We start from the raw sequence: 22068 nt of genomic DNA, 5'->3' as shown, positions 1-22068 counted from the left end.
TAAGATGATCAGTTTTAACAATTGGCTTAAACTCTGGTGTCATTCAAAGGGGATCCAATGTCTGTCTGCCTGGGATGACATGCTGGACAAGCCACGCTGCTTTGCAAGGGACGGCTTGCACTTGTCACCCCTGGGATTCTGGATTTTGGCAAAGGCTCTTGCCACCCCCATAGTGCCTTTTTTAGGCAAGGCTCAATTTCTAAACCTACCACCCTAGAACAAAACAAAGAAAAAAAAACTAAGGTTAATGCTGCTCAATGCCAGAAGTCTCAACCTCAAGATGCACGCACTTGAGGCCCTTCTCAGTATGGAGAACATCGATGTCTGTGCTGTGACAGAAACCTGGTTCAAGGCTCCTGAGAGCACCCCAGCACTATCAGGTTTTACCTCATATCATGTGTTCCGGCCACAAAACCCGGACAATACCAAGAAAGGAGGAGGGGTATCCATATTCATCAAGGACACCCACACCTCAAGATTGGTGGCATCGCAAGATGCATCAGAAACCATCCAGGTGCAATTAACCATAGGCAAGACTGCTATGCAAATTGTAGCATGTTACAGGCCACCCTCGCAAACTCAGGAACCTCACATGGCCTTCCTGAAAACACTGGAGGGGATAAATGTATCTCCGAACACCATCATACTAGGTGACTTCAACTACCCTAATATAGACTGGGAACACTACTCAAGCCCAAACACTCTAGCCCAAAAGTTCCTGGAATTCATAAACTCAAATGCCATGGAACAACTAGTCACCATCCCCACAAGAGGAGAGAACATACTTGATCTCATCATCACGAACATGGGAGCACAATGTTCAACGCCAGAAGTATACCCCTCACTGGTGAAATCTGATCACAAACTAATCTCGCTGGAGGTCCTCATCCCGCCCACCGAAATGAAAAGACCACAGTAAAGAACTTCTCGAAAGCCGACTTCACACTTCTATAGACTAGTGTGGTCTCCTTTAAGGCCCCTGAGCCGGTGGTTAACATTACTCAAACTGCTGAATCACTTACAAATGCCTTCTACCAGCACCTGCAGGGCTGCATGGATCAGGCAATCCCAAGCAAAACAAAGACTCTTTGTACCAAAGGCAAGCGTCCAGTCTGGTGGACCCCAGCCATAAACAAACTCTACAATAAAAGGAGAAAGCTACTACAAGATAGAGCAAAATCCTTAAAAGGTAAGACACCGCTGATCACTATAAGTAAAAAGCTAAGAGCTCTCATAAAATCATCCAAAGCTAATTTTGAGAAAAAAATAGCTAAGGACTCTAAAGACAACCATAAAGCATTCTTTAGCTATGTCAGAAACCTAGGAGGAAACTCCCAGATATGCTCAGAATTAGTTCAAAATGATGTGAAGATTACTGATCCTAAAGACATTGCCAACATACTGGCTGACAGGTTCAGTGCAAACTCCTCCCCGCCTAAAGAAGAGATATCTATACCAAATGATTGTAGCCCCCCAATCATCTCCAATGCTCAGGTGAGAACTGCTCTCTCCAAGGCAAAGAACACAGCATCCATGGGACCTGATGGTGTCCCCGGCTGTGTGCTCCATGAACTCAATGAGGAATTAAACCCACAGTTAGGACAGCTGTTTAATCTTAGTCTCACCTCCGGATACGCATGCCAGGAGTGGCGCATAGCGACTGTGGTCCCACTCCACAAAGGCGGTGCCTCCACCGACCCTGGAAATTATCATCCCATTAGCTTGACAAGCCTGATCTGCAAAGCCATGGAAAGGATCATAATGGATCTCATAAATAAAGACATAGGGAATTTGCAGACTTTGGATCCAACCCAGTTTGGCTTTGTCAAAGGCAGATCATGCCTTTTAAACTTGGTTGACTTTTTTGAAACAGTCACCAAGGCCATTGACGAGGGAAAGGCAGTCCATACAGCCTACCTAGACCTGGCGAAGGCTTTTGATACAATACCCCACTCGGGTATCATTGAAAAACTCATCAACTTAAATGTAAACCCATACATTACAAGATGGGTTGCAAACTGGCTGAGTGACAGAACCCACAGGGTCAGAGTTGCTGGCGCCATGTCAGACTCTAAGCCTGTCACAAGTGGTGTCCCACAGGGCTCAGTCCTGAGCCCACTCTTGTTTGGCATCTACTTTTCTGAAGTACAAGCAAACACAGGAGGGTTATGGCTGACAAAGTTCGCAGATGACTGCAAACTGGGCGCCGTAGTTGAGAACACATCCGACACAGATATCCTTCAGAATGGTCTCACAGAAATGGATAACTGGTGCCAGAGCCATGGCCTCAAGTTAAATGCCAAGAAATGCATAGTCATACCCTTCGGGAAAAATAAGGTTACCCCTAGCTACCATATAGGTGGCAATCCCCTGAACACAGAAGAAGTTATTAGGGACCTGGGAACCCAGGTTGACAGTAGCCTTTCATTCGACACTCATATTGCTAAAGTAGTTAGGAAGACCTTCTACATTGCCCACCTTATCATGAAGGGATTCACATCTAGATCAAGGGAAGTCATAGTCTCCCTATACTCATCACTCATCAGACCAATGATCGAGTACAATGCCCCATTCGGAATGTATCTGACCCGACACTTGCAGCAGCTGGAGAGGCCACAAAAGTTCCTCACCAAAAGGATAAAGGGTCTCAAAAATCTGTCTTATGCTGCATGACTGAAAGAACTCCAGTTATATTCAGTTGCGTACCGCTTACTCAGAGGTGACCTATGCCTGACATACAAGGCCATGTCAAACCCCGATTTGATGAATATGCTTCATCTCAAAAAATCTAGATCCCTCAGAGCCACAAGGGCGGGTGACTTAAACCTCGACACGGTTATTAATAGGACGTGCTGGAGGGATAGATTCATCACCCAAAGACTCCCTATGCTGTGGGACAAAATTCTGGTTTATGTGAGGCAGAGCACCTCGCTGGCCTTGTTCAAGAGGAATCTTGACAAATGGATGGGAGATCGCAGATACACCCCAGGGGTTACCTCAGTGTCACTGCTCGACAGAGGCACAGCTAAATAATGGGCATAGTTTCTCCAAACTAAGGGGTGGCGTAAGCCACAAAACTATGGCTAGGCTTATAAATGCCCTCGGGCAGATAGCCTAGTATGAACCTATGAACCTATGAACCTATGAACCTATAATTTCAAGCTTAATTACTACTAAAGTTAACATACCCTCTTTGTCTATATATGAGTTTACAATTTCAGGAAGCCTTAGACTTTTTTTCCAAATGATTAGTACACCTCTTCTTTTGTAATTAAAATTGGGAACTAGTCAATATTTTATAGTCTTGTAGTGTTAGCTTATTTAAGTCTTGAGGTAGTAAATGTGTCTCCTGAAGAAATACTATATCAGCCTTATTTAAAGAAAGGTATTTATTAATGCTTGCTCTTTTAATATGGTTATTTAGCCCATTAACATTCAATGATAGACAATTATATGTTAAGACCATTTAAAATGTATAATAGTTCAAAATAGCTATAATGATTTCCTAGGGGATTAACCTTGTAGGTTATAACAAAATGTGTTATTGACTGAGTTTCTGTAACAACTAAAGAAGGTAAAATAGTATTTACAATAACATCCTTCTTCATGGAACCTAGTGTTCCTGGCTTAATATGTGTTACATACAAGCCGCAGGTCTGCCAACACATATTCAATAACATTGGGTCACTGCAACTGCATACTTCATAAATAACCAAAAAGAAGATAGGGTTATATATTGTAGAGTCTATATGAACTAATATTTTGATTAAGGTTAAATGTAAGTAATATATAATACCTTACTATTCTTACAATCAATCATTCAGAGAATGCTAACAACAAACTTTTACATTTGTGTGTGGATAAACTATCTATTAATTAATGTATTTATTCTATTATAACCTTCATTTCCCTTCCCCAAAAAAACAGAAGTTTGTTTGAATAAACTAGGTCATATAAAATTTAAGAAAAAAGAAAATGTTAGTACGTTACTACAAATGTTATATTTCATGGGGTGTTAAGTTGGGGAAACAGTATAAAACAAAAAAAAAAAAGAAAAGTATGCACTGCTGATGAATACTGCGAGTAGATTAGGTAGTCCATTGCTTATGAGTTATTACGAGCAAGACCCCTTGATTCTAGCACAAGATTTAGTGGCAGTTCTGTTGCACAAAAAGGGGGAACTTTACAACTCGTTTTTATTTTAGTGGAATGGCTTTCTTAGCAGTGAATGCAGCATAAGGATAGTTTTACAGACCAAAGATTAATATGAATGTGTGTAGCATTTTTATAGGAAGACAGAATCATTTTGTCTGTCTATTTCCTGATTATTCTTCATATATAGATTATACATACAACAGTGGCTGCTCAGTCATAATAAAGCTTTTAACGTCTTTATTGAACAATCAGCAGCGACAATGAGAAATAATGGCTTTAAAACCTTACTCTATCTGAATTCCTGTTAATACAACACATGTTGTATTAACTTTTATTTTCTAAACAATAATAACTATGTATTTATTGCTTTACTGCCTGAATGCAATGTAGAACTTTACCAGGAAATTAAGCATTTTAGAAGGAACAGCACAACAGTATGAGGCAAAATCAGGAGGACCACTCTACAAATTAACAGCAGTGCGATCATTACGTTGGAACTGTTGCCCTGACAACAAAAAAGCACCTTCTTATTCAAGCAGCATTATAAACCTTGTAAAACATATAGATAGTTATTTTTATTTGTCAGGTATATTGAAATAAAGCTTGTTTGATGTTTTGAGTTACTTTGCTGTTTTTCCAGCATTCCGATTGGTTCGTTGGTCTCAAAGAGGAACTACAGGTTCAGAGGTCAATTGTTCAGTTCCTGCTAGGCATCTCAGTTGTTTCTTTGAAGAAATGAAGCTCATGGATGGATTACAAGGCTCGTGCTGCTTTCAAAAACTCTAATTTCAAAACCATTTAGGTAAGAAGGCGGGAATTGTATCAAATGATTAAAAAAATGTTCGCAAAATGCTGCAAGTTTATTTATGTTGCAATTCTAATGTACTGTAGAAAAATGGCACTTTAAGCACATTTACTTCCATACTGTTTAAAAACAGGCATAAAATATAAGCTCTATCTTAAAGGTTATTTATAACTAATATGTCATGTTTGCTTCACTAAATGAACACATCTCCAGTACTTTGTTAAACAACATAAACAAACAACATAAACAGAGCCTTTTAGGAGGCTCTATAGTTTTCATAAAATCAAGACATAAAATTCTATAACCACACTGCAAATGAGACATTGCACTTATGTAAATCCCAACATGCCTTGCTGTGTAGATTTTAAAAGACTCTTCTTTAATTGCAGTTTTCCCTTCCTTCTTTCTTCTTGTTAGTTTGACAGGAAAATCCGGAAATTCTTAGATGAAAAATACACCAAAAGAAAGCTTTCGAGTTCTACTTTATAGAACTATTAATTTGAAATTATCTGTGGTGATTTTTAGTAATAAATCTTGTCAGGAAAGTTGAAAAGCTGCAGAGCAGAGATTTTATGCTGCTATCAGGCTATCATCCAAGCCACGCACCCTAGTTTATTCAGTTTGATAAGAGACTGTTCATCTTTTTAGGTGTTATACGTCTTAGTTTTAACTATACCTTTTTTCTTTTATTGTGCAACCTGTTTCATTTTGAATTCCACCGGAGTGTTTTTTTTTAATTAATTTTGGTATTACTTCTGATAAGCACAACAGCCTCAATGTAATCATTGTCAGCTGCTATGTTATCTCGGTTTGGAGGGGGTTGACATTTTAACTGGTTATCACTTAATATAAGGTAGTTTGCCTTGAAGTAGTGTGCAAAATAAGAGTTGTACATGAATATGATACATAATCAAAGCCTAACCTCTCTAAAAATAATAAAAATCTAAACAAAGCTTCGGGTAATCATATGGTAACCAAGATAGCACACAGAAAATAAGCAAGCAGAAAGCACATGCACAGTGCAGATTTAGTGACCATGCACATCAAAAGACAAGAAGATTAAAATAAGTCTGCATGGTCTGAGGGGTATTTACCATTTCATCGGTGTCTATAAGAAACACAAACATGTTCTGCAACAAGGCATCAATATTTATGAGTTAAAGTAGTCTAAAACACAAATATTTCTTTTAACTACTAAATAAAGGCAGTGCATGCTACATACAATCTCAATGCATTCAGTAATTGTTAGAATAAATGTGGGCATTCACTATAAACAGATGATGAAAACTTTTGTTATTTTTGATCTGAAAAGCTGTGGATTAATTGCAAGTCTGTTACACTTAAAATGGATACTGGTTCAGACTGCAACATAATGATGGAATCAACATTTAAAATGTTGAATTTAAATATTAAGTTGTACAAGTTAATATGCATGTTGTTCTCAGATTCTGACCATATAACCCCAGATTTTAAAGTCAAGTGTGGTTGCACTGCATGTACTAAAATAAGTAATACAAGTCTTTTTCAGAAAGTGACATTGGAATCTCAGTTAAAACAACTAGATATTTGAAGAGAGATGACTGTGTTCTACTTGTCATGGTGAAGTGAGTTCATATATTTCATACACAATATTACTTAATTTCTACTGAAAATGCAGTACAAATATAGCTAACAATCAGCTATGCAGATAATTGATATTTGAGATATCCATAAGTAGTATGTGAGACCTTCCTGTGCTAATGTGCAAGAGCAGTAACAGAACAGACACAGAGGCAGTTATGAAGGTAAAGTGAGAATTCGGGGAAAGATGCATGAAATAAAGGTTTCATGATAACCAACCAACTATGCCAAACAAATACAAAAAAATTGTATTTGCAAGTTCCAAAGCATAAGCCACACAGAATGCATCGTGCAGAATATAGGTAATATTTTGAAAATGTATGCTTTTCTGTATGTAGATTTATGATATCTGCAGGCTAATTACCATATAAAGAGCTCACCTAAGTCATCTTCTGTGATTCATGTTCCTAGAAGAGTAACTGTTATCCTTAAAACTAGGATGCAACAAAACATAATGTGTATTGGGTCAATTGAATTCAGTCAAATAGTGAGAGCCCAAAGAGTGGGTCAACAGTGTGATAACACTTCTGAAGCATGACAAGGTCAGGACTTGTATCGATCTGCAAAATTTTAACAAATAGGTCAAAAGGAAATTCCATTCACTTCAAATTGTTGAAGAAATCATAACAACTATGAATAATGTCAGATTCTTCTCAGTAACATGCAAAACAAGGGTCGCAGATCAAGTTGAATGAATTCAATTGCAAGCATTGTACATCTTTATTAGATGTGGATTCTTGAAACTCATTTTTTGAATCTCTTTAGTTCATGAAATGTTCCAAAGGACAGTAGCAATAACACTTGACAAGCCAGATAAAGAAGTACTCATCAATATAAATTATATTCTTGAATAGGGTGATACAAAGTAGAAATATGTTGAGCAACTATAAAAACTATGGACAGAGTGTAATCTCAGTAAACCTGAATGTCATATATGTGTCATTGCAGCCATGTTAATGGCATACAGGGATAAAATCTTAAATGCAACCCAGGTGATCCAAGTTCAATTAGTGGCTTGTTGAGACAGTGTAGCATGGGAGGATGGGAGAACATACACTGGAGGGTGGAGGTGAAGTCCCAGATAGCCTTACTCTACCCCTCTTTGTCATGATCCCTGTCAGTGAATGGGGATGGAGTCATTGGGTAGGGGGGCCAGGGTAAGGACTGGTGGGAAATGGGCTGCACAAGCTAGAGATTGCACTTCATGATGACCATGCATTAGGAATGCATATGGACAGTTAGATGGACATTGGTAGCCCCTACACTGATGCTGAGTCCATGTTATCACCCAAAAGCAGAGTTAAGCCATTCATATAATTGCTGTCCTATCTGGTATGCAAACAAGTGAACAGGCTTTCAAAAAGTTGCATAGATGAAGGCCCCTTTGGATGCCTCTTGACCTAGGGGAAATGATTGGCAGATTTGTCACCCTTAGGGAAAGAATGGGCTTGAGTCCAGTGAAAGGAGACCCAATGGCTGGCAGACAGAGGATGAAAAAAAGCATATAAAAAAGATATGTACACCTTTCTTGAAATATATGGTACATATATTGACAGAAATTGGTTTTCAACTGCATGCTGATAAGACTAGAGCCATTGAGAACTTATAGAACCCTTCTTAGGTATGCTACACTACTTGTCTAAGTTCATACAGCACTTGTCAGAAATCACAGTAACACAAAGAAATTTGAAAGAAAATAATGCAGTGTGATGTTGGTCAGCAGATCAAAGCTTGTGTTTTGAGTTGCTGAAAAATCTAGCAACTGCAGCACCACTTCTGGAATATCATTATCGGACTCTACCTAAAACGTGTAACTTACAGTTACCCAACAAATGTAGGTGCAGTTGTGATTCACAGGCTCAGACTTATATCTTATGCTTCCAGAGTACTAACAGATACATATACTCATAACATGCACACACACAGAGAAAAAAATGCTAGCTATTATATCTATAGCAAGAGCATTTCTGTAGTATACCACAGACCATTTCAAAGTATTCCAGCATGTGTATAAAGGATGTTTTATCAGTACGAAAAGATTACTAGCATGTATAGTTTAAATCCAGAAAGCTTATGCCTATAGCTGATACTTTAAAGAAGGCATATCTTTTCCAGAAAAAAAATGGACGTTTTGTGTTTTATATTGCACTTAGCAATGTTAGAAGAGAGACTAAAAGAGGTGAGAGCTTACTCTAGAGATGACTTACAGCTGCTGTTGCTTAGAGATGTCATTATGGGATAATGTCCCAATGGGATGACATCTCTCCATCCTCTTACACATATTTACCATTACAAGATGAACTGTTATTTGTTCAAAGACTGATATTCAAAGATGACAAAGTGTTCACTTTTATACAACTACATGACAATCCATCCATCCATCCTCAACATCTTTTTCCCATTTTTTGCACATGGGGTCAGGGTGTCACTTCAACAGTGTCAGTCATCTACAACTAAGGTCTTTCACTGCTAGGTGGCTAGCCCTGCCACTGCAGTTCTTCCACACCACACACTCATACCTATTGACAATTTAGAGTGTCCAGTACATCTGCTGCATGTCTTTGGAATGTGGGAGAAAACTGGAAAACCCAGAAGAAACCCACACAAACACACAGAGGACATGCAGACTCTACATAGAGGGCACCCAGCTAAGAAATGAACCAAGGAACCTCATGCCACATGTGAGGTGACAATACTATCAGCTCTGCCACATACATGAAGTACTAATACATGACAAAATATAAGAAAAAGTGTGTTACATCATGCACTGGCTGAGTATGACTTGCAAATGAAGCATATTATTTCAGAACTTCCAGAGCTGTCCTGTGTTTAAAAAAGAGAACCACAAAAAAGAAACACATACTGCATAATATTCCTTCAGTAACATTGCTGAAATCTGATTAGATATATTACTATGCAGGAAGCTACACATTCTGGGCATTACTAATTGAAGTAGTGCAGTTGAGGGGTCTATATTAAATTATCGAAATTTGAATTCACCGAACGGTATTTCCATCAAAAACACCATTCAGCGAATTCACTCTCCCCTCACTAATTATACATACCAACTCTGAGATCCCACTGCAGTGAGGAAGGGCAATTTTTCCAATCTTCACTGTACTGCTATTGCATTATTCAGAATTTGCTGAACGGTATTTTTGATGGAAATACCATTTGGTGAATTCAACATTCGATAATTTAATATAGACCCCAGTTGTGGGATACCGCCTGTCAAATAGTGATTGTTGTCTTAAAATCTGTATTCCCCAGACACTGAAATCTGTAACAAGTAGTATCTGAAAAAGGAAGACAGTCTGTTGGTAGAGAGTTTCAGGTTTTTATAAAGTAATAGAAGTTCACCCATATCACATCAAGTACAATATTGAAGCTCAGACAGTTTAAAAGGATAGCAAAAACATGAGACAATAATGAAACTTTAACCTTTAATATTCAGAAAAAAAGGTAGGGTCTTGCTTCTTGAATACAGAAATGCTCTATTAAAGTCCCAGTTACAATTGGTGGGACTATCTACAGCATGGATTCTTATTGCCAGTAGTATAAGTCCAAAATTCCATCAATATTTCCATGTCTGTTTCCAGAACTGTAAGCAATCAGCATTAGAACTGTTAAAAAATACAGCAGAAGGAAAACCTTTTCTAAAAAAAATCTGACAGGGAACCTTTCATCTAAAAAGATGGGGAAAGAGTCAGAATAAACCAAGATGACTGTAAAGTTGGTCAGGGTTGGTCATAAAATCCCTAAGCAAGCTACAGTGCTAGGTTACTCCAGTTCTGAAAAAAGTGCATCTGATAAAAATAGACAATATGTAGATCTAATGCAGAAATAAAAGGCACCATCACAAACTGACAAAAGTTCAGCTTTATCACAATGTACCAGTGATTAATTAAGGCACAAAGAGTAAGCTGATAAACTCTACTAAATTATTTAATTAACAAATATGCCAAGTCTTGACTGATGATGTGTCCTGTTCTCAGCAAGAGCAATGTCAAGCTTGTACTTTCAAAAGCTGTTGACGTGAGCAGAACCAATCATGCCAAAGACCAGAAAAATAACCTGTGGCTCTAAATATCTAAGATGTGGTATCACATTAAGAAGCCACTCAATAGCATATGAAAAATGTATAACACATGAGAAGTTACTGTATTGTACAGTATGTTCATATTACTCACAAAGTTAGAGACAGTGTGGCACAGTTTGCAAAGCCAGGCATGTAAACTAAAGTTGACGTCATGTGTCCCTGGGTGATGTCCGTCTTTAGTAAACCATCCAAGCTTTAATCAAAGTTTTTGTGTGCATGTTCCTGTTACTATGTTGATACCATATTACTTCCATCAATATCCAGGAGTAACAGAAGGCATAGATTGCCTTGTACTCAACACTGGCGTGTGCATGATTCATGACCCACATCAAGTGCACGACAATATATGAGAAATATGACATGTTATATGGAGCATACACCTTGCACAACATGTTTCTTCACTATAGCATTCACTGCAACTGATGGCTCTCCATCTGAGGAAGATATGTAGAAGAGCATACACTAGGGAAGCCTGTGCAGCCATGCAGCCTTGTGTCTTACAATATGGACATACATATGTTACATATAGATATATATACACACATATATACTCACACAAGCATGCAGATATTATACCAGCTTCCCATCTGTCCCTTCCACAATCCACAATCAGCATCACCACTGACTTTTAAAGGTGCAGTTGAAAAACAAAAAAAAAATGTTTATTGAATGCTTGTAATATCTCCAAAATTTCCTGCAACAAAAACTCTACATACATCCATACATACAAATGTTTCAAGCATATATTTTATATATATATATATATATATATATATACTCAGACTCTACATCTTCTAATAATAACATGTAGTTATTAGCAAACAAATCAGCACTATTAATGACCTATCATGTTGTAGAATATTTTGTGTGTGTGTGTGTGTGTGTGTGTGTGTGTGTGTGTGTGTGTGTGTGTGTGTGTGTGTTGTACCTTTAAGAAGCATTTCAAGGTCAGCACGTGCATATAAATAGCAAACACGTGCTAGCTTTAGTGCCATTTTGAGAGTGCAGCCAGAGAGTGAGCATTTATGAATGTAATAGCTAGTTTGTTTATAAGTTTATCTAAGTTAGAGTTATTAACCCCGAATCCTGATGTGTTTGTACATAATAAAGCTCCTTGAACAGAACCCACGAAGACTCATCTATTTTATCCTGACTGGATGAGTGACATGGTGTCAGAACTGGGATTCCAGAGACTGATTTTCAGAGCTACGAGGTTCAGAGTTAACAGTGAATGTAAACTAAGAGAAAAGGGTCAGAAATGAACCAAAGGTAATGAAAATGTGCACAAATTATTTATTTTATAAAAAAGATAAAAAGGCATTACAATAGCAAAGACAGCATTATTAAACAAGAGAGAGACACAAAAGGTTCATTAATTAAACAACATATTTAAAATTAAGATATTTGATAAAACAATTATCAGAAAAGTACATAAGGGGTTTGGAATTACCTTGGAATTGCAAAATGAGCATGTTTAAAGCAAAATGGGCAAGTTTAGAGTAAAACAAGCACAAGAAAAATATAATGGGCATGGAAAAAAATTAAACGAGCAAAATGAATATAATACAGGCAAAAAAGTGCACATTAAGCAGAAATAAAGCAAGGCGACTGCATGTTTTTTGGCAAAGTACTGTGTTCTGGCATAACTACAATTTTGCATTGTATTCAGGTCATAACTAGTGTTCTTCAAAGCATCTCAAAGTTTGTAAAAGTGCTTACAGTGTGTGCTTATTACTGTGCATTTATTCAGAAGAGTTTATTTGTGTGCAGAGTGCAACTATTTTGTGAAGTACAGTCAAAATACAGCCATTTCAAAAAGTTTCTTGTGCTGGGTGTGTCTGTTCGCAAAGTGCTGCCATTACAGAGTGTTTCTTGCACCTCAAAGAGTTATTTAGCAAAGTACAGGCACTTTGGGAAAGTTTCCATGCAGTCAATTTGAAATGTTTTACTCTGAGCTTCTTCTGCCCAGTTCATTCGCACAGTGCAGCTGTTTTAAAATGTTTCTTACATTGATAAGAGGGGATTTCTTACAGTACAGTGATGTCAAGAGTATTACAGTGCCCAAGAGCCTTATTTCTCAAAGTTCAGTAATTCAGAGGCTTGTTATGATATTGTGCATAGTTACAAATACTGGCATAAATTTCTGGCATGTGTGTGTGTGTGTGTGTGTGTGTGTGTGTGTGTGTGTGTGTGTGTGTGTGTGTGTGTGTGTGTGTGTGTGTGTATGTGTGTGTGTGTGTGTGTGTGTGTGTGTGTGTGTGTGTATGTGTGTGTGTGTGTGTGTGTGTGTGTGTGTGTGTGTGTGTGTGTGTGTGTAAATATGGCAGATGGATTTTGAAAACCATCACCACTGGTATATGATCAGGATATAACAAAGAATGGAGAATATTTGAGCATGAGTACAATATTTTTATAGAAGCAGCTTATTCTGACAAAGATGCACATACCAGGACATTCATTTTCCTAAACCTAGCTGGGTCAGAGGCCATTGAAAGAGAGCATTCATTTGTGTAGGCACCAGCAGTATATGAGAGAGAAGGTAAAAACCATCATATTGTTGTACAGGCTGAAACAAGGGAAGACACTAAGTGTTTGAAGTGCAAGTTCAGGGAAATGTGTAACCCCCAGACAAATATTACTTTACAAAGGCATTTGTTTTACACAATAGATCAAAAACCAGGGGAAATGTTTGCAGCTTATATAACTGACCTGAGAAACAAAGCTAAACAGTGTCGGTTTGGTGGCTTCTACTAGCCATGTGTTACATGCTGTCTACATTTGCCCTATAGCCTACTGAAACCATGCTGTTATCACTTGCAAGCATACTCATGTGCCTTTCTGTAACTTCATGGATTTGACAAATCTCATTAGTTTTACTCAGTGTTAAGTCACTGTCACGAAGCAAAATATTTTTCACTGCAGCACTATTATTACCAAACACAAGCCTATCCTTTATTAACTCACCCTTTAAGTCAGCAAACCTACACATTTTAGCTTTGTTTCTCAGGTCAATAATATAAGCTGCAAAGGTTTCTCCTGGCCTTTGAGCTCTTGTGTAAAACAAATGCCTCTCTAATATAACATTTATCTGGGGTTATACAATTCCCTGAATTTGCTATTAAACACTCGGATCTTCCCTTGATTCAGCCTGTACAACAATATGATGGTTTTCACCTTTTCCTTCATATACTGCTGGTGCATACACAAATGAATGCTCTCTTTCAATGGCCTCTGACCCAGCTAGGTTTAGCAAAATGAATGCCCTGGTGCATGCATCTTTGTCAGAAAAAGCTGTACATTTGCACTTATGCCTGAAATTCATGCCAGTATTTGTAACTATACCCAATAGCGTGACAATCCTCTAAATAACTGAACTTTATGAAATAAGTCTCTCGGGCACAAGAATACTCTTGAAATTACCATACTGTAAGAAATCACCTTTTATCAGTGTAAGAAACATTTCAAAATACCTTCACTGTGTGAATAAACTGGGCAGAAGAAGTCCAGAGTCAAAACATTTTGAAGTAATTGCACTTTGAGAATAAACAGTAGCAAACTGAAACTTTCCCAAAATGGCTGTACTTTTCTAAATAGCTCTTTACAGTGCAAGAAACACTCTGCAATGGTGGTGCTTTGCAAATAGACACACCCAGCACAATAAACATTTTGAAATGTCTGTATTTTGACTGCACCTTGCACACAAATAAACTTTTCAGAGAAAACCCACAGTAATAAGCACACACTGTAAGCACTTTTACACACTTTGAGATACTTTGAATAACTCTAGTTATGCCCTTGATAGCGTCAGTCAATGCAAAACAGTAGTTTATGCCAAAACACAGCAGTCTGCCAAAAACTTGCAGTCAAATTGCTTTATTTATGCTTAATGTGCCCTTTTTGCCCTTATTATATTCATTTTGCTTGTTTAATCTTTTTCCATTATACTTTTTTTGTGCTCATTTTACTCTAAGCATGCCATTTTACTTTAAGCATACTCATTTTGCTTTAAACATGCTCGTTTTGCAATTCTGAGGTAACTCCAAAACCCTTTTTGTGCTTTTCGATAATCATTTTATCAAATATCTTAATTTTAAACATTTTGTTCTATTAATAAACTCACTTGTTTAATAATGTGGTTTGTACCCTTTTAATGCTCCATTTTATCTTTTTTATAACACAAATCATTTGTGCAAGTTTTCATTACCATTGGTTTGTTTCTGGCCCTTTCTTGTGCTTGGTTCACTTATTGTACCTCTGAAAAGCAGTCTCTGGAATCCTGGTTGTGGCACCATGTTGCTCGTCCCATCAGAATAAAACAGATGAGCATTTGTGGGTTCTGTTTAAGCAGCTTTGTTATGTACAAACACATCAGGATTGAGGCTTAATAACTTTAACTTAGATAAACTTATAAACAAACTAGATGTCGCACTCACACATGCTCACTCTCTGGCTGTACTCTCAAAATGGCACTGAAGCTAGCACATGCTTGCTATTTATATTCACTTGCTGTCCTTGAAATGCTTCTTAAAGGTACAACACACCCACACTATTCTATTCTATACATAGGTTTCATTGATTCTCACTTTTTTCTTGCACAGTTCTCTTGTGTCTGCTTTTCCTAGACTGTACATCATGATTATATCTAGTATTACCAGGACTTATGAACAGACAGATCTATCATTTACAGATTTGTGGAGAAATCCCACAGTCTGGGACAGTTTCTAGCCATGTGTCCAAACTGACTGCATGCATAGCATTAGACTACACAGTTTCTGAACAGTATTGCTCAGTCTAGCTTCTGTCTGTTTTTACATTTTTTAGTAATTCCTATTTTTCTAAAGAGTATCAATTATTTATTCTTAACATTTGATCCTCTCACATATACATTGTAGTTGCATTTATTTGTTCTTTCATATCTTTCTGATTATTTTTAATCTCTTTCCATAGCTATAGACTATTAGCTTTATTTTTAATAATGAGATTATATCTTCAGTAATTGTATCTTTCTCTGATGGCAATGTCTTTCCTACCCAGATCACTTTGGATATACATTGCTCTCCCTCCTGCAGTATAAAACTTCTACAGCAGACATGTGCTTGGCTGTGTAATCCTTGATAGTTAAGGTTTGCTCCTCAAGCTGTTTCAGCTGTTGGCCCAGTTACTGAGAATTAATTAACAACTAAATGTTCTTTTTCTTGCTGTGGTGTGAGGGTGTGGGGCTAAAGTAACTGCAGTTATAGTTCTGTTCATGCATTTCTTTGCCTGAAAGGCTCTGATTTATTTCTATATTAATCATCTTTTAAGGTTCCACTACAAGTGCTTGAGTCCCAAGCACTTGAATACTAATGTCTCAAAGCCAAGGACATCAGCATCTTGTAGCTCTCTCTCAAACTTGAATATGAGTGCATGTAAACAGTTGATACACCTTACCTAAATACATTGTGTGAGGTAACTGGGGCAGCCATTGTGAGGTAATGGAAGGATATGGGAGTGTAGAGTAAGGCAGAGTTCTGGAAGGGGATTTAGGTTTATGGAGCAGGAGAGAGATTTTAGGATTAGGAAGAAGAAGGTGAATTTTAGGGTTAGAAAGGAGGAGGGGAGTTTATAGGTTAAGAGCATTGGGGGTTAGATTTAAGGAGTGGGATGGGAGTTTTAGACTTCGGGAACCGCTGGTAGATTTTAGGTTTAGGGAGAAGGAAGGGAATTTTAGGGATAGGAAGTAGGAAAGAAGTTTTAATGTTAGAGTGCAGGGCTATGCAATGTTATAGGGCTGGACGTTGGGAAGGCTAAGTAGTTAAGGCAGATTGGGTTAGTGATAGTAAATTTGCCTTTTTGAGAAATTAACAGTAAGCAAGTATGTCATGAACAAATACCAAGTGAGCATTTGCAATAGGTCCATCTTTTTCAGCCTCAGAAGTTTAGTTTGAGTGTCTTCCTTCTGTTTGAGGAATTAGTTTCCTTTTGCAAGTTTGTCATAGCAGTAAGACACCCTTGTTTCTCATTACAGGAGGCAATTAAGAGGCAAGGATTAACAAACATTGAGTAAAATTATTGTTTGCTTCCTCCAGTAATTTGCTTTATTTTTAGCATCTAGATGTTCACACTTAGTGATTAGCTTGAGAATAGCATCAATCATATTGTTCATCCACTTTGCAGTGTAACTTCTTCCTTTCTTGTGCAGCATATCCACAAGGCTTGGATTCTTTCTAAATTTTTTGCACTAGCTTTTTTTTGTGTATGACCTTCTTGAATTTCTCACTGGCAGTGCCAACTGAATACCTGCATTTCAACTTTCAGGTTTAATTTTCTGTATCACTGATCCAACTTCCACAGAAAATTCAGGGAGTTGTTTTAGACAAGTCAACCATTTCTTTGTTTATTTCCCCATTTCTCTTTCTTGTTAAGACCAGACAGCAACCTTATTAAACTCTGTTATTTTCTTTACTTTTTCAAAAAACATCTGTTCCATCATGGCTGTTAAATTTCTGTGTTTAAATGCAGCACCCCTGGTGTCTTGACAGCTGATGCTCAGACTTCATCTTGAAAAATTATATACTGCTAAGGGGGAGGGGAGAATGAGAGTTTCACAATTCCTTTAACAAATTCTATTTTTCACTACTAGTTCTACTAATTTGATGACACACCCAAAACCTTCTACTTTCCAGCATCCTCATTTCCATTTCTATCAGAATCTTTAGAGCTGGATTTCTTACTTTCATCTAAGGCTTCACTTTACATAGTTGCAGTGCTGGACTGCAAGTTTCCATTTGCTTCTATCGGTGCTATTCTAATGCAAAGTATTATCATGCTGCTACACTACAGCATTGTTTGCGACCAGACTTGGCTGGCTAATACTATTTTTCTTTTATGAACCTGTGTTTCTGTAGCTCGACAAAGTTTATTTTGTTCCTTATATGATAGCACAGGTACCATCAGTTTCACCAGAGTTTCACACATATTTCTTCCTTAAGTTACACAGCAGTTCATAGGTTCATAGGTTCATACTAGGCTATCTGCCCGAGGGCATTTATAAGCCTAGCCATAGTTTTGTGGCTTACGTCACCCCTTAGTTTGGAGAAACTATGCCCATTATTTAGCTGTGCCTCTGTCGAGCAGTGACACTGGGGTAACCCCTGGGGTGTATCTGCGATCTCCCATCCATTGGTCAAGATTCCTCTTGAACAAGGCCAGCGAGGTGCTCTGCCTCACATAAACTGGGATTTTGTTCCACAGCATAGGGAGTCTTTGGGTGATGAATCTATCCCTCCAGCACGTCCTATTAATAACCGTGTCGAGGTTTAAGTCACCCGCCCTTGTGGCTCTGAGGGATCTAGATTTTTTTGAGATGAAGCATATTCATCAAATCTGGGTTTGACATGGCCTTGTATGTCAGGCATAGGTCACCTCTGAGTAAGCTGCGCAACTGAATATAACTGGAGTTCTTTCAGTCGTGCAGCATAAGACAGATTTTTGAGACCCTTTATCCTTTTGGTGAGGAACTTTTGTGGCCTCTCCAGCTGCTGCAAGTGTCGGGTCAGATACATTCCGAATGGGGCATTGTACTCGATCATTGGTCTGATGAGTGATGAGTATAGGGAGACTATGACTTCCCTTGATCTAGATGTGAATCCCTTCATGATAAGGTGGGCAATGTAGAAGGTCTTCCTAACTACTTTAGCAATATGAGTGTCGAATGAAAGGCTACTGTGAGTACCTATTTCCCGAAAGAGGGGTTTACTTTTGGAATCAGCACCTTACACCAACCTTTAGTTTCAGAAAATGTCACCAGTGCTTGGGTAAAACCATTTTATCACACATACCTTTTTTCTACAAGTCTTGAACATAATGCCAAATAAGAGCTTTCCTCTTGAAGTACCCTGTAACTAACACAAAGACCCTCTTTAATTGCGGGAGCATCTCTTTATATGGGTTCAGAGCAAATACTTTCGGAGGTATGCTATTCTCGAATATTAACAGTTCTTCACTCAAGAGGACACGTTTTTACATGAGGCCTCATACACTTTCCCACAGGGTTCTTACTATTGCTTAGACAGTACCTAGTATGACAATGCTGTATAGTTATTCACTTTGCAGCAGACAGCAAATAGCAACATTCAGTGTTGTATAAATTTCTACACTTTCCCTCAGACAACACCTAGTATGATTAAGTGTTGACTAATGTTCTGCCATTTGTCAGTGCTTTCCTCACACTGCATACTGTTTTGTTTCTGTTTCTCAACATGCATGGCTTACACAGAGGTACCCTTTTCTACTAAAGCAATATATTTCAGAAACAATGCAGTTCTCTTCAGAAAGCATTACAAGGCAGTGATTTTTACTTGTTTTAAGCATAGAAAACTTCACAAAAACAAGAAATGTGTGGTGCATATGAACGTATAATAACACAGGATTCACACTAAGCTGGTGATTATGGGGATCAAAGATACCTAGCTATGTATGTACATCTTTAAGATGACAAGCATACAGGTTTTTGCCATACTTGTCAAGTACATTATGCTGTTTATCTCTCAAACTGATCAGGACATTACATAAGTTGGTATACATTTGTTTCTACCCGACTAGTCATCAAGAGTAGCCTTACATTTTGCTAAAGTAGTACTTTGATTTTTTTTCACTTTTGCAACATACCATAATGTGAATTGCCTCATCAGCTTAAGATTCTACACTACACATTATAAGGTTTTTTAATTTTGACAGAGATTTTTTTTCTTTTGTTAATAAGGTTCCCACTGGATTAGGTTTCATTTTCTAACACATGGCTTGTCAAAATGCCAAAGTACTTCTGAGTAGTCTTTTCTTGTTGTTTAAAGAGTAAACAGCACAACTGAGAGCTGTTACTTTGTTTATATTTGACATATTTTTTCAGAAGTCAGTGCAACATATTTCTTCAGTACATCCCAGTACACACAGTTCAATTTTTTTTTTTCTCAGAATACCAATGTAACAATTTTTCTCAATCCACCATTGTTTTTGGACATAGACTTTATGTTGACACATTTGACAACACTCTCTACATCAGTTATTGCTTCAGCCCATCATTTTCATATTTTAGCTTTACTTGAAATACTTTTGGAAATTTTCAACAGTGTTCTCCAGGTCATCCGTAATTTGACAACACAGTGCTTCCAAGTTCATTGGATTTCCTCCTATACTTACAAGCCAGTAGTCTACATTTTTCCAATTTGAAAGTTCAACACAATACTCACTTTCAGTTTTGGTAATTTGTTTTACTTTTTCTTCAAATGTTTTCATTTATAATACTATGACTGGAATGAATCCCATTTCCTTAATCAGGGTGCTGTTAGCTCCATGAATTTAATATTGCCTCAGTTTTTGACGTTTGCTGTGGCTACTCTTCTCAACTCCCACAGTTTACCCAGATTTACCCCATTCTGTAGTTCATATGGAATTATCCATATTAATAGCAAATTTATCTATACCTGAAAATTACTTTTTATTAGATCAGTTGTTCCCACTACTATTGGAATTATCTGAGTGTTTTTTATTCTATATTTATTGAGTTTATGCTAGCATAACCTGATATTTTATAACTTTATGTCTCTTAGTAACCATAGCAATATTGTCACTAAGTGTAGTTATTTCAATAATTAATGCTACTTTTGTCCTTTTTCTCCTTAACTACAACATCTGTCTTTCTTGCATTGACTTTATTGACTGCCGGTACTTGATGATCCCATGTGATCAGTACTTTTGCATTTTCAGTAATTCTTTGTAAATTGTGTTCCAGTGTTTCTTAACTGCCTGTTCTGTAGTGTTTGCGCAATGCCGAATGCAACAATCTTGCTACATTACTGTGCCTTTCAGTGGGCAGACCCTCTCCATTAGTATACTGCAGCTAGCAACAAAATGTGCAAGTCTTTCTAGTTCTGTGCTATAGAACCTACCTTAGTCTGCATTGCCCAGTTTTTCTATAGAGTCTCTAATCGGCTTTTATATAGTCCCTATATTAAGATGCCATTATTAACCTTCATCTTTTGGTTTAAATTCACCTTTTGTTCATCTTTCATGCCTCAAATCTTGCTCAGCATTTGTTTTTTCCAGCGATTTTCTGTACTTGTCTTGTATATACCTAACTGGACATATGTATCAGACCACAGGTTGTAAGTGTTGCTCTAGCAGATTGCCCACACTTGACACAGCTCTCTAATGTAATCCTTTCTCTTTTAGCATGAGCAGAATGTGACATGAACCATGTTAACTATCACAGGAGGAAGGAAAGATTAGTGTCCAAGCAGGGCTAGTTCTACTTGCATATATTGACCTTTGTTATGTATTTCCCTTACATTTGTGGATAGGTTCACTTATGTCAAACCTCCCATTATGCATCCAACCTGCAGGTCCACATGATAGATGTGCTCAGATGGTAGCTCAGCCACAACCTTCAACTGCTTGGTTCATAGCTGAGTAGGGAGATCAGTATGGGAGTACCTTGATGGATGAGGACTTTACCTCTCACTAACAAATAGCCTGGTTCTATTGCTCAAGGGGGGCCAAAAATGGCTTGAGCAGGTGATGCAGGATGTGATTGAGTGGCCAGCAGGCAGGTACTTGGCCAGAATGAAACAAGTCTTGGAATGGATTACAGATTTACTCAGCTAGCCAGCCCAACAATGGGTCTACCAGTAGATAGTGTCACCCCCTACCGCTGACTACCTTAATTCATCAACTGAGGATAGGTCCTTGTAGTGTCCCTCTGGATCAGGTAGGCAGACTTTATGAAGCTGCTTGTACCTCACTGTATCCCCAGCATGGTGTACACCCTTCATACGAAGTCTCACAAAAATTTCTTTGTATATCTTCTGCCTATTCAGTGTCTCCTCATCCTAGTGAATGCATATCATCTCTTGATTGTCTGCACTGTTATATTTGTGTCTGTACCTGCACAGTGATCAACCCTCTCCCTTTCATTTTTTCCTATCATCCTCCCCACTTTTTTCTCTCTATATAAGAAAAAGTGGGCCCCTTTACAAAAAACAGATCCCTTGTCTCTCCCAACTTGCATACTCCTATATATTCTCTTTCTGTGTGCCCATCTGCTTGCTGCCTTTGCCTCTTTCCTACTTTCCTATACATCCCTTTCCTCCCATTTTATATTTTTGACTGGTGTCTGTGCTGTCCTGAGTGATATGCTTGTGCATGTAACATAAACTAATAAATACAAGTAACATTCTCTGTTCCCACAAGATTGGAGCAAGATGGTGTTTGCTACCCTGTGGATTGTGTCCTGTGCCTTCCTGTACATGTTTCACTATTTACATGGGTCTGCTTGCATATTCACTGTGCTTTTCACTAATGTAGATCGGTAAACAAATGTAGACTATCTATTGTGGAGGAGATCCCTTATAGG

Source organism: Protopterus annectens, chromosome 3.part1 (genome assembly GCF_019279795.1).
Source record: "Protopterus annectens isolate FY-2018-M chromosome 3.part1, PAN1.0, whole genome shotgun sequence".
NCBI classification, from domain to species: Eukaryota; Metazoa; Chordata; order Ceratodontiformes; family Protopteridae; genus Protopterus; species Protopterus annectens.
The sequence above is the reverse complement of the archived record's forward strand: the minus strand, read 5'-3'. Positions refer to the sequence as shown.